Source organism: Lepidochelys olivacea (assembly GCF_965140295.1).
Source record: "Lepidochelys olivacea isolate rLepOli2 genome assembly, chromosome: 1".
NCBI lineage: Eukaryota > Metazoa > Chordata > Testudines > Cheloniidae > Lepidochelys > Lepidochelys olivacea.
Window position 1 is genome coordinate 7,111,275 of NC_140411.1, and position 11,846 is coordinate 7,123,120.

General features: G+C 47.0%; 1 protein-coding gene across 1 annotated transcript in view; it reads left to right on the top strand.

Moving 5' to 3' along the window:
- The window catches only part of LOC311513771 (olfactory receptor 51G2-like), a gene marked incomplete at both ends in the record, with an annotated part of 350,119 nt that overhangs the window by 95,081 nt on the left and 243,192 nt on the right, over positions 1 to 11,846 (top strand). The gene's annotated exons all lie outside the window — the stretch shown is intronic.

Genomic DNA, 11,846 nt, shown 5'->3' on the forward strand with positions numbered 1-11,846 from the left:
TTTTTACCAGATGTTCTGGCTGGGAACCATCCTTGAGATACAGAGGCGCTGTTTTCCACTCCCTGTTCCTGTGTTATGTCTGTTTTAACTCCTCATCTCCTGGTTGACACCCATACCGTTAGTGCGGCATTGTGATTTGCTGAAAGTTATATACAATAGGGGATAGAAATATATGCATAATGGAGTAAGAGGATTTTACCTAATATAGAGAAGGGGTGGGCTGCTTTATGAATAAATTTTGTGACGCGACGGAACTGTTTATAAAAACCTATTCATTTTACTTAAGAGGCTGCTGGTTCTCTTTGGAGACGGGCTGCTCTCTATTGTTGTGTGCACTCTTCAATAAAGAGCTTTGTGTTCGGACTTTGCTGGTGTTGCCTGTCTCTGTCTCCGGTCAGACAATGAACCGTGCCATCTGGGGTTCGAGTCCTCCACAGTGGGTTTCCATTAGTTCCTATGTGAACAGGGGTCTTAATCAGTTCGACAAACTGAAGCTACACTTTTACATAGCCAAAGAAAGAAACTACAGTGCTGAACAGTTATCCTGTGACCAAAATTTACCTGATATTTCTACTTTCAGTTCTTCTGTAATCCTGGAGAATAAACCAAACATTTCAGTTGGAAAGTATGAATGTATTAAAGTTGCTGCAGGAATTGTGGCTAGAGCTTGTTGCTGAGAGTTGTGAAAACATGTGTTTTTGACAACTGGACTGATGTGTTAAACTATGATATCACCTTTGAGTCACATTACTTAACAATTTCCACAGTCTATTTTAGATTTGCTTTCACCTGGACCTTTCAAAACACACACTAACCAGTGTCAAAGACATCAAGAGCAGGTGTAGAAATTTCATGTTGGAGTTTGTGAAACAGGTGAAACAGGGATTAACAGCAAACATCAGGGTGATTGAATCACTTGAAGCACAAGGTCCTTCTACTACACTGAGGACCTGCACGAGCTTGATTGGCTAATATCTCATTTTTGCCATTGGTTTGTGAACACGTTGGAAAATTGGAGTAGCAATGGAGAGTTTTGCCGATGGTTCACTGGCCTCATACTCAGGACAACCAATCTGAGCAGTTTTGGGTTGAAGTTGTCAAACACATGGATGCTGCTGGGGACAAAGACTTTATTGAACTTGGCTCATTTGCTATTTTGTTGCTGTTCCTACCTTTTTGCAGCCCTGCAGTTCAAAGACTGTTTCTCAGATGAACTTAATATAAACAAAACTGCACAATAAGACGCAAGAGGAACTTTTAGAAAACATTCTTCATGTTAGGGCATATATGTGACAACACAACTTCTCTTGTGAACAGTTTGCACCAACAAAAGAAATGATTGCACTGATCTCTACCGATGTATGACCAGAAGTATTCTACTTCCAACGAAGACGAAATATTGCATATCAGAGACTAACAGTAACATACTAATTCAACACAAAATATGGAGATTGACTACCATCATTGAATGCCATTAGAAATAAATACCATATTAATTTTACTATAGTTTTTGTACTACATACATTTTGGTTTCCTTTTGGATTATTTTATCACTGTCATTCTGTGTTTCTGTTTGAAACACTTACCATTCCTCAATCAGAATACAAGTACCAGTAGCGGGGGCTGAATTTGATCGTCATCTCATCTCTTTGTTCCTATGGTGGGCAAACTCTTGTTGTGCCTTGTAGCTTTTTTTTTTTTAATAAGTATCTAATTTGTACTAGGTGTCTATCGAAAATTTTCATTTATTTCTTGATGTATACACCAATGTGTTAATAAAAACAAACAAACTTTGTTTAAAGAAGGATTTGGCTACTTTTACGTCATTTTTAAGTGATATTGGGCTATGAATGTAGTAGAAATCTGTCATCCACAGACCAGAGGGTCCAGAAAAACAGCCCAGAAGGCAGAGCTGGGACTAAGGCAGAGCAGCAGCACTGAGGAAGAAGGCAGAGGTGGGGAGCAGGAGCAGACCAGAGCAGGGAGTTGCGGGGCCAGAGCCAGGATAGTGGATGCCGATCCTTGCACAAGTAACACGGCAGCTGAAAACAAAGAGCAGCTGGGAAGAGCAAGGTGAGGAGGTCATACGCAGATTGCCCAGTGCAGGGAGATGTTGCTCAACAGAAGGCTTTGAAGGCTGGACTCAGAAGGGCATGAGTCTGATGGGAGGGCACATGCTGGGGAGAAGGTTCCTGCCACCTAGAGCCTGAGGGCATGTGCGACTGCCAGAGCAGGTATCTTACTCACGGTTTCACCACAGCACAGGATGGACACTTTTGCAGAAGCACCAGATTGGGGAGGGAGGTGGAGATGGGACCAAGGTCCCCTCATATTTGAAAGTGAAGGGGCCTGGGAAATCCACCATTCTTCACAGTCCCAGACCCCTGCCCCTCCTCTTCACTCCAAGGTTATGCCTCCAGCCAGGCCACAAGCTGGAGCCCAGGCTGGGTAAGAGCAGCCCAAGAGCATGGGCAGTTGTGGGGATCTGCAGAGCCTCCACTTATCCAGGGGTGGGGGGACCGCAGAGCACCCTCTGGGCCGTATCTTTGCCCCCTGGTTCCCCCGCCTAGGGCAGATGAAGGGTCCGCAGATACCCGCAGATACCCACAGATGCCCAGGCAGCTCTTAACATGGCCCGGATTTGGCTCTTCAGGTACTGAGGTACTGCCTCCAGGCCAGGCCAGAAGCTGGAAGCAGGTCAGCGTAAGAGCCATGTGGGCAGTTATGGGGAGATGCGGACATCTGCTTAAGGGGTGGAAACATGAGTTGGGGGCTGCTCTTGACCCACACCTGCATTGCAAGAGGCCCAGGCTCTTCGACCTGGCTCTGACTTCCAACCTTGCCAATGAGGGGTATTGGGTGGAAAAGAAGGGGCAGGGGCCAGGACATGGAGGTCCCACTTTTAGCAATACTTCATCTCCCCTGAGCCTGGGACATGTGAGGAACAGACTGTGAACTTTTCTTATGTCCCAGAGACAGCTATCTATGGTGTCCCAATGCCCATGGGTGGGTTAATCCTGAGAGGGAAGCCAGAGGAAGGGCTGCATTGGAAGAACGCCAAGAAAACAAGAGAGGGCAAGTGCTGGGAGGTTAAGGGTAGACAGTCCAACTGTGCATTGTCTGAGGTGGGAGACCTACAGTAGAGGGATGATTCCTCGCTCTGCTGCCACCGTGGGAGGACTATGTGCAGCCCAGGAGGGCTGGAAGCCCCTCATCTTAAGGAGGGAGGAGCAGCTACCGAAAGTGGCAGCCATGACAGGGAATATCCAGAGATGGGAGCAAAGATTCACAGAATCATAGAATATTAGGGGTGGAAGAGACCTCCTGAGGTCATCTAGACCAACACCATGTTCAAAGCAGGACCAACCACAATTAAATCATCTCAGCCAGGACTTTGTCCAGCCTGGCCTTAAAGTCCTCTAAGGGGAGGATAGCTCAGTGGTTTGAGTATTGACCTGCTAAACCCAGGGTTGTGAGTTCAATCCATGATGGGGGCAATTTAGGGGTCTGGGGCAAAAATTGGGGATTGGTCCTGCATGGAGCAGAGGGTTGGACTAGGTGACCTCCTGAGGTCCCATCCAACCCTGATATTTTATGATTCTATGGAGATTCCACCACCTCCCTAGGTAACCCATTCCAGTGCTTCACCACCCTCCTAGATAAATAGTGTTTCCTAATATCCAGCCTAGACCTCACTCTGATCCACTGCAATTCGAGACCATTGCATCTTGTTCTGTCATCTGCCAGCACTGAGAACAGCCAAGCTCCATCCTCTTTGGAACACCCCTTCAGGTAGTTGAAGGCTGCTATGAAATCCCCCTCACACTTCTCTTCTGCAGACTAAACAATCTCAGTTTCCTCAGCCTCTCCTCATAAGTCATATGCCCCAGCCCCTGATCATTTCCGTTGCCCTCTGCTGGACTCTCTCCAATTTGTCCACATCCCTTCTGTAGTGGGGGGGACCAAAACTGGAGGCAATACTCCAGAAGTGACCTCATCAGTCCCGAATAGAGGAGAATAATCCCTTCCCTTGATCTGCTGGCAATACTCCCACTAATGCAGCCCAATCAGCCACCAACCTTATGGGAAAGAAGGGCGCACTGATGCCTCATATCCAGCTGCTCGTCCACTGTAATCCCCTTTAGAACAGCTGCTTAGCAAGTCAGTCTCCAGCCTATATTTATTCATGGGATTCTTCCATCATAATTGCAGGACTCTACACTTGTCCTTGTTGAATCTCATCAAATTTCTTTTGGCCCAATCCTCCAATTTGTCTAGGTCAGTCTGGACCCTATCCCTACCCTACAGCTTATCTACCTCTCCACACAGCTTAGTGTCATCTGCAAACTTGCTCAAGGTGCAAACCAAATCATTAATAAAGATCATCAACATAAATGTCCCCAGGAAAGACCCCTGGGGCACTGCGCTTGATACTCGCTGCCAACTAGACATAGACCCATTGATCAATACACGTTGAACCCGATGATATGGCCAGCTTTCTATCCACCTTATAGTCCATTCATAGAATCCAATCTTTTTTAACTTGCTGGCACGTGTACCACGGAAGCTGGTAACAAAAGCTTTGCTAAAGTCTAGTTATATCACGTAAATCATTTTCCACATATCCACAGTGCTAGTTATCTCAACTCAGAAGTGAATCAGGTTGGTTGGGCATGACTTTACCTTGGTGAATCCATGCTGACTCTTCTTGATCACGTTCCTCTCCTCTAAGTGCTTCAAAATGGATTCCTTGAGGACCTGCTCCATTATTTTTTTCTTGGGACTGAGGTGAGGCTGACTGATCTGTAGTTACCGGGATTCTCCTTCTTCCCTTTTTTTTAAAGATGAGCACTATATTTGCCTTTCTCCAATGGTCTGGAACCTCTCCTGATGGTTCTGAGTTTTAAAAGATATGGCTAATAGCTCTGCAATCACATCAGTCAACTGCCTCAGCACCCTTGGATACATTGGATCCAGAATCATGGACTTGTGCATCTCAGGCTTTTCTAAATTGTCCTTAACCAGGTCTTTCAACACTAAGGGCTGCTCACCTCCTCCACACACTGTGCTGCTCAGTGCAGCAGTCTGGGAGCTGACCTTTTCTGTGAAGACCAAGGCAAAGAAACATTGAGTACTTCAGCTTTTTCCACATCATCTGTCACTAGCTCGCCTCCCCCATTCAGTAAGGGTCCCACACTTTCTTCTTCTTGCTAACATACCTGTAGAAACCTTTTGTGTTACCCTTCACATCCATTGCTAGCTGCAACTCCAGTTGCGCTTTGGCCTGCCTGATTAAACCTTTGCATGCTCAAGCAGTATTTTTAGACTCCTCCCTTGTCATCTGTCCAAGATTCCACTTCTTGTAAGCTTCCTTTTTGTGTTTAAGCTAACCAAATATTTCTATTTTAAGCCATGCTGGTTGCCTGCCATATTTGCCAATTTTTCTGCATATTGGGATGGTTTGTTCCTGAATCCTCAATAAGGCTTCCTTAAAATTCTTTGCATTGCTCCAGTCATATGAGTTACCCCACCAAGTCTCTGTTATGCCAATTCCTAGGGGAGCATGAGAAGCAACTGTGGGTTCTGCACTTGGAGGTGAAGGGACCTGGGTGAGCTGTGTTTGGTCTGATTGTGTCATTGAGGGGTGTGTGGCTAGGACATCTGGGTCTCTCAGACCAGGTATCTGAAGTGAATGGGGTTAATCACTCCTCGCAAGAACAGATCTTGGATTTGCTGATCTTCTACCTGGACCTGGAAGCAGTCAACAGTGGAGACCTCCTCTTCCAGGTTTTACTGTCCCACCCCCATCTCCCTGCCCTAGAGACAGAGGGCCCGTTACCAGAGATTGGTCCTAGCTGGTGTCAGTCTAAGATCTTCTGGACAATTGGTATCAGGACTGGGAGCACAGCAATGCTTCTCTCACATCTGTGGCCCCATTGTAAAGTAAGATAACTGTGACCTTGGACCACGGGCAGAGACCATAACGAGTGAGACAGTGCAGCCCTGCCATGCACAGAGTTCATAGACAATGGCTATGTTTCCTAGGTGGTTACCATTGTTTGCTGGTGGGAAAATGAGAAAAGTTTTCCTAGAGATGGGTTTATTTTGAAGTTTGTACATGCGCAGTGGGTTGTTTGCCTCGGAGCATAGACAGCAGGACAGAGGAGAGTTGGTTTGTTCCTCAGGCAGAGAAGGACAGCAAACAAGGGACCCCTAGCCTTGTGTTCCCGAGGGCCTTGGTAGCAAGAACAGAGTTAGCATTATGGCAAACCATATAGAGCATGTTTTTACTATTGTGTATGTGTGCTAAAGTATTACTCAGTAAACAATGTGTGTTTTATGGAGCGGGTCTCCTAGTCTCTTAACGAAAACCCCTTGGTGCAGAAACCCATCCTTACCATCAGGGTAACACCAGGAGGTCATGAAACCTCATCAGACTTTCCCTGGCACTGGCCAAAACAGCCATCAATCGATCCAGGAAGATAACACTTCCCAAGGAGTTTCCCTTAAAAGATGTGAAGCCACCAAGCAGTCTGACATGTGACAAGGCCTGGAAATGTGGCTACTTAACAGTCTTCACAGCAGGTGCATTTAAAGACTTCAGTTATTTGTGTCTGAGAGAGCAAGCCACACCCAGCATTCCACAATCAAACGCAGAGGCACAAACCGTGGCACCAACGGCTGCTAAACAGGATCATGGCCACCGGGATGGGGTCAGTGTTCCCTATAAGCTGCATGCCTGCACAACAGTCCATCAAGGGCCACACCCTTGATTATTACAGCCACACACATCCTCAGCGACAGCGACTTGTGTTTACCTTGTTAGTTTCAGTCAAAGAAAGGGAGAGGGTGAAGGGAAAACCCTTTCACACCCGGTGTCTGCTGTTTGAAATTTGATGATTTAAGTAAGCCCTCGGGTAGCTCAGTTTGGGTGCGTGGTGACATTTGCTGTCCTGTTGGGTCATAACATGGCCTGGCGAGGCTGAATCACCAGCAAAACAGTATGAAAAAGGGCCAGCTCAGCTGGGTGGTTAGAGAGGAATAGCAATTTCTAGGGCTCCCAGACTGAACTCTGGGGCTGATAACCCATCACACTCATACTTTCTGGAGCCCAAATTAGAGCCCCAGGCACCTGTAATGCAAGCATGGAGAAGGGACTGTATCCAGAACAAAATATCCAGATATAGCAGTTGTTTGATTCCTTTACCCCTGTGTTCTCATCCCAGCCTGGTAAAACACCACAGTGAGTGGAGAAGTCCCATTGTACTAGTTCTCACACAGGATTTCACAACCCCTTTTCTGCATCAATTTCTGAAAGATCAACAGAATATTGAAATTTTATGATTACCCTATGCAGAGAGGAGATGAAATATTAGAAGGGTTTGAGCTTCCAGATGTATATCCACTTTAGTCCTCACAAACAGATACTGGCAAATAGCTTTGATACCAGAATTGTATGAGAAAAAAGACTTTTCCATACCCTACATCTCACATCAATTAAATATCACTTCGTTTGGCCTTCACAGAGTGGCATTGACTTTGCAGCTGGTAATGCACTGTATATTCCAACTGCATGGGCGGTATGCAGTGGTACACTGCTATGATCAATTGAAAATGATTTTTGGTCCCATATCTTGTGGCAGCATTCCCACACACAGTGCAGACGACTGTACATCATCATTTGCTAGGATGAACAACAGACAGCAAGACTCAGTTGGCCCTGACAATCTTGAGCCCCTGGTATCAGCAAATCATTTCTTTGCTCCCAGGGGAGGCTCTCCAGCTGAAGTTCTCCAGGGTCTATTTTTTGCTCATCCCACTGCTCACAGAGCCAAGAGAATTGTTTGGCAGTCCTGGCCAATCTGAGAGTCTGCAAGGACTGTACAGGGGAATTATAAAAATCGCTGCCCAGCATGGCGAGTGTTAGACATGTGAGATTCATACCTTGATTCTTAAGGCTCTTCCTTCCTGTTGATGTAAGGAGATTTCTTCTCTCTGCTGAGCAGGATTTTGGTGAGTTGCCTGTTTCTGCATTAAAGTTAGTGCTGAGGGTTCAGGAAGGGTTCCAGGGTTCAAATCAAGAACCATCTGGGCAGAAATTCAGCAGCACGGTGACTTGAACTGTTTAGTATTGTCAGAAACACCAAGGGATTCACCTGGTAATATTGGCACTACACATGTATTGGAAATAGTTTAGACTATATATTTTTAAAATCAGGTCCTTATCTTTTACTGTGTCCTTCTATCTGTCTCAGTAGCTTTCTTTTTGGGGCTGTGTGGTTTTTCCTCAGGTTCGCTCATGTTTTCCAGTTCAGCAACATCACTGGCCTCTTAAGAAGTGAAGTCAAAGCTGCTGCAGAGGGTTCACAACAAGAATGGATCACACCCTGACCAGATTCTGCTCTCCCATTCTGCCGTCACTGGGTCACTCCAGATTGACACTGACCTCCCAGAGAGCCAAATCAGAGCCCACGTGTTTAGGAATCCCATCTCTCATGCTTGGTCCCAGAAGGTCACATAAACTGGGAGTTTCCTTCAGACTCTTTCCGAGCACAACAAAATAATGCTGTCTGTAGCAGGACCCACTGAGATCTATGGCACACTCCCAACACAGCTACTCTAAATCGACATGTATGGACTTAAATAAATGTCCTGATTTACTCCGGCCACAAGCCTCCAGTGACTTCAGCTGGAGTGGTCCTGTGGCTTCTTAGCATGGGTGAGTTCATTTGGACCAAAAATAACAACTGACAGGAGTCTTGCTGAAATCGCACACTCACAGACATATAGGTTCAGAACAATCAGGATAACAATTTTTTTGTGTGCGGAGAGGGGTCTCCTCTCTCTGTGCCCCGGCATCTCTGGTTCTGGAGGGGACAAGAATAATGAAAAGAAAAGCATCTTTCTGGCTTAGAGGAAACCAGGCGGTGTTGGAAATCTCACCAGGGGAGGTCCCAGAACGCACAGTGTGTGTGTGGTGGTGGGGGAGGACGAGGGGGGGATGTACTGTATCCAGATCACAGTGGCGTGGGGTCCTGAAAATGGTCGAAATAGGGAACGGACATCCTCCCTAATGCACAGACCAGCAAGGCGTAATGAAGCGTCCTGGGCCATGGGGGGGTGTCTCAGACAATAATGTAATGTGGACTACACTGTAGCAGATTGCCTCTGACACCTTCCCCCATAGGGACCACCCTTCCCCTGTGAGCAACCGCACTACAGCCTCGTGGTGACGTCAGCAATTGCCAAGATGGAAAAGCAGCCTCAGGAAGGGGTGTCTGGGTTTCTAACGGGCTGCAATACGTTAAAGCTTTGGGTCTTTTGAGGAAGAGTTACACAGGCTGGTTCTTTTTAGTCTCCACGTCCTCTCTCCCTCCCGCCGGGTCTGTCCCTCTCTCCTTCCCTGCATAGGCTGAGCCCCTGCTGCTGGGGTTCCCTTCACCCCAGTTCAGGCGGATCTGCCTCGTTGCCCTGTGCAGGCAGACAGTGAGTTTACCCTAGACTGAGGAGGTATTTCTGTGAGCTGTCGCTGTGGGATCTGGAACCTGGTTTTTGTCCCGGGTTAGTGGAATCACTGTGTGGCAATAGTGAGAATTGTGGGGATGGGGGACATACATGGACAGGCGGGAGGTGTTCGGTGTTGTGGGACAGGCGCGAGGTGTACACAGGCAGGCGGGGAGCGCTGGGTGTTGTTGGGCAGGCAGGGGGTGTACACACACAGGCGAGCAAATGCTGGGGGTTGTGGGGGCTGGGAGCAGGGTTTACACGGACAGGTGGGAAGTACTGGGGGTTGTGGGGTAGGCAGGAGGTGTTCATGTACAGGTGGGCAAACGCTGGGGGTTGTGGGAGTGGGGTGTATATGGATAGGTGGCCAGTGCTGTGGGCAGTGGGGCAGGCAAGGGTTACACGGACAGGTGGACAGTACTAGTTCGTGTGGGGATGGGAAGTTTGTTTACACGGACAGGTAGACAGCACTGGTTAGTGTGGTGACCGGGAGCAGGGAGTACATCGACAGGCGAGCAAACACTGGGTGTTGTGGGGGTGGGGAGCTACATTTACATGATCAGGCAGACAGAGCTGTTGAAATTGGATTTTCCTTTGTGATTGTTGGTCCAAGGCCAACACTGGTAATTTTCCTGGCCTTGAATGCATGTGGGTGGGTCTCAGGGTCTCTCTTCCCTGGCAAGCCACAGAGCTGCAGCCTGGGTGTCACAACCTTTACTCTGTTTTGTTTCCAATTGTTGTTGTTGTTAAATAACTTCAGGCATTTCACTGGTGAAAAGAACCATTGATCTTTGCTTCTCAGATGGTTCAGTCTCCCATTATACTCCAAGCCCCTGTCCATACTCTCCTTCCCCATCTCAGGGTGCCCTGATTCCAACAGCACACTGGGCTCTAGCATCTGCTTCATACTCCCCAGTCATCCCTGGCTCCCCCAACCTCCGAGCTGCCCTATGCCCACCACAACTCTTCCTCCGCAGTGGGTTAGGTCCCTCCCGTCACACCTGCTCCCTTGGCTGGGGGGAGATCAGTTACTGCATCTCACCAGTGAGAAGCTCACACACGAGCGGCAAATACCAGGGCACCTGTGCTGCACCCATAGACACCGCATGAAGCTTCGGGGACTACTACACGGGACCAACTCACAAGCCGAGAAGTTTTCACATTATATAAAGAGGGCTGGAAACTCTGGGACACATGAGGGCCTGGATAAATACAGCTGCCGTGTGCAGGAACCACTGGCAGATGCCTGAAACAATGGACCACTGGGAGCCAGACGTTAAACCCAGGGCACTCTGGGATCATTTCTAAGCCAGCTCTGTTAGCCATTCACAGTGATGCTTGTACATATATTCCTCAGCGCAGAGATTTTATAGGCTCAGGTTATTCTTTTTCTCACCTAAAACATTCATCCATGCAGTGTGTCACAGGATCCCGCAGCCTCATGAAATACACACCTATTGTCACATTTCCCAGGCACCACAATCACAGGAGAATTTCTCCCCATAGGGTTAATTCACCTCTGTCATGAACAGAAAAAATGCCTTCAGTAAGCTCAGGCATGGCTGTGCAGGCAAAATATCCCCAGCTGCCCCCTGGGGACATATTCGTAGATTCCAAGGCCAGAAGGGACTTTGTGCTCATGTATTTTGACCTCCCGCATAACACAGGCCAGAGACCTGCTTTGAAATAGTTTGTGTTTGAACTAGAGAAGGTCTTTTACAGCAGTGGTTCTCAACAAGGATATACGTACCCCTAGGGGTGCACAGAGGCCTTCCAGGGGGTATGTCAACTCCTCTAGATATTTGCTTAATTTTACAACAGGCTACATGAAAAGTAGTAGCGAAGTCAGTACAAACTAAAATTTCATACAGACTTGTTTATACTGCTCTATATACTATACACTGAAATATAAGTAAAATATTTGTATTCCAATTTATTTACTTTATAAGTACATAGTAAAAATTAGAAAGTAAGAATTTTGCAGTAAGAGAATGCTGTGTCACTTGGGTACCTTTATGTTTGATTTTGTAAACAAATAGTTTTTAGGTGAGGTGAAACTTGGGGTACGCAAAACAAATCAGACTCCTGAAAGGGATACAGTAGTCTGGAAATGCTGAGACCCATTGTTGGAGAGAAACATCCAATCTTGGTTTAAAAATTCTTCCCATGGTTAATTACTCTCACCATTTGAAAAGTGTATACCTTATCTCCAGTCAGAATGTGTCTAACTTAAACTTCCAGCCCTTGGATAATGTTAGATCTTCCTCTCCTAGACTGAAAAGCTCACATTAAATATTGGTTCCCCATGTAGGTGCTTAGAGACTGTGACCAAGTCTCCCCTT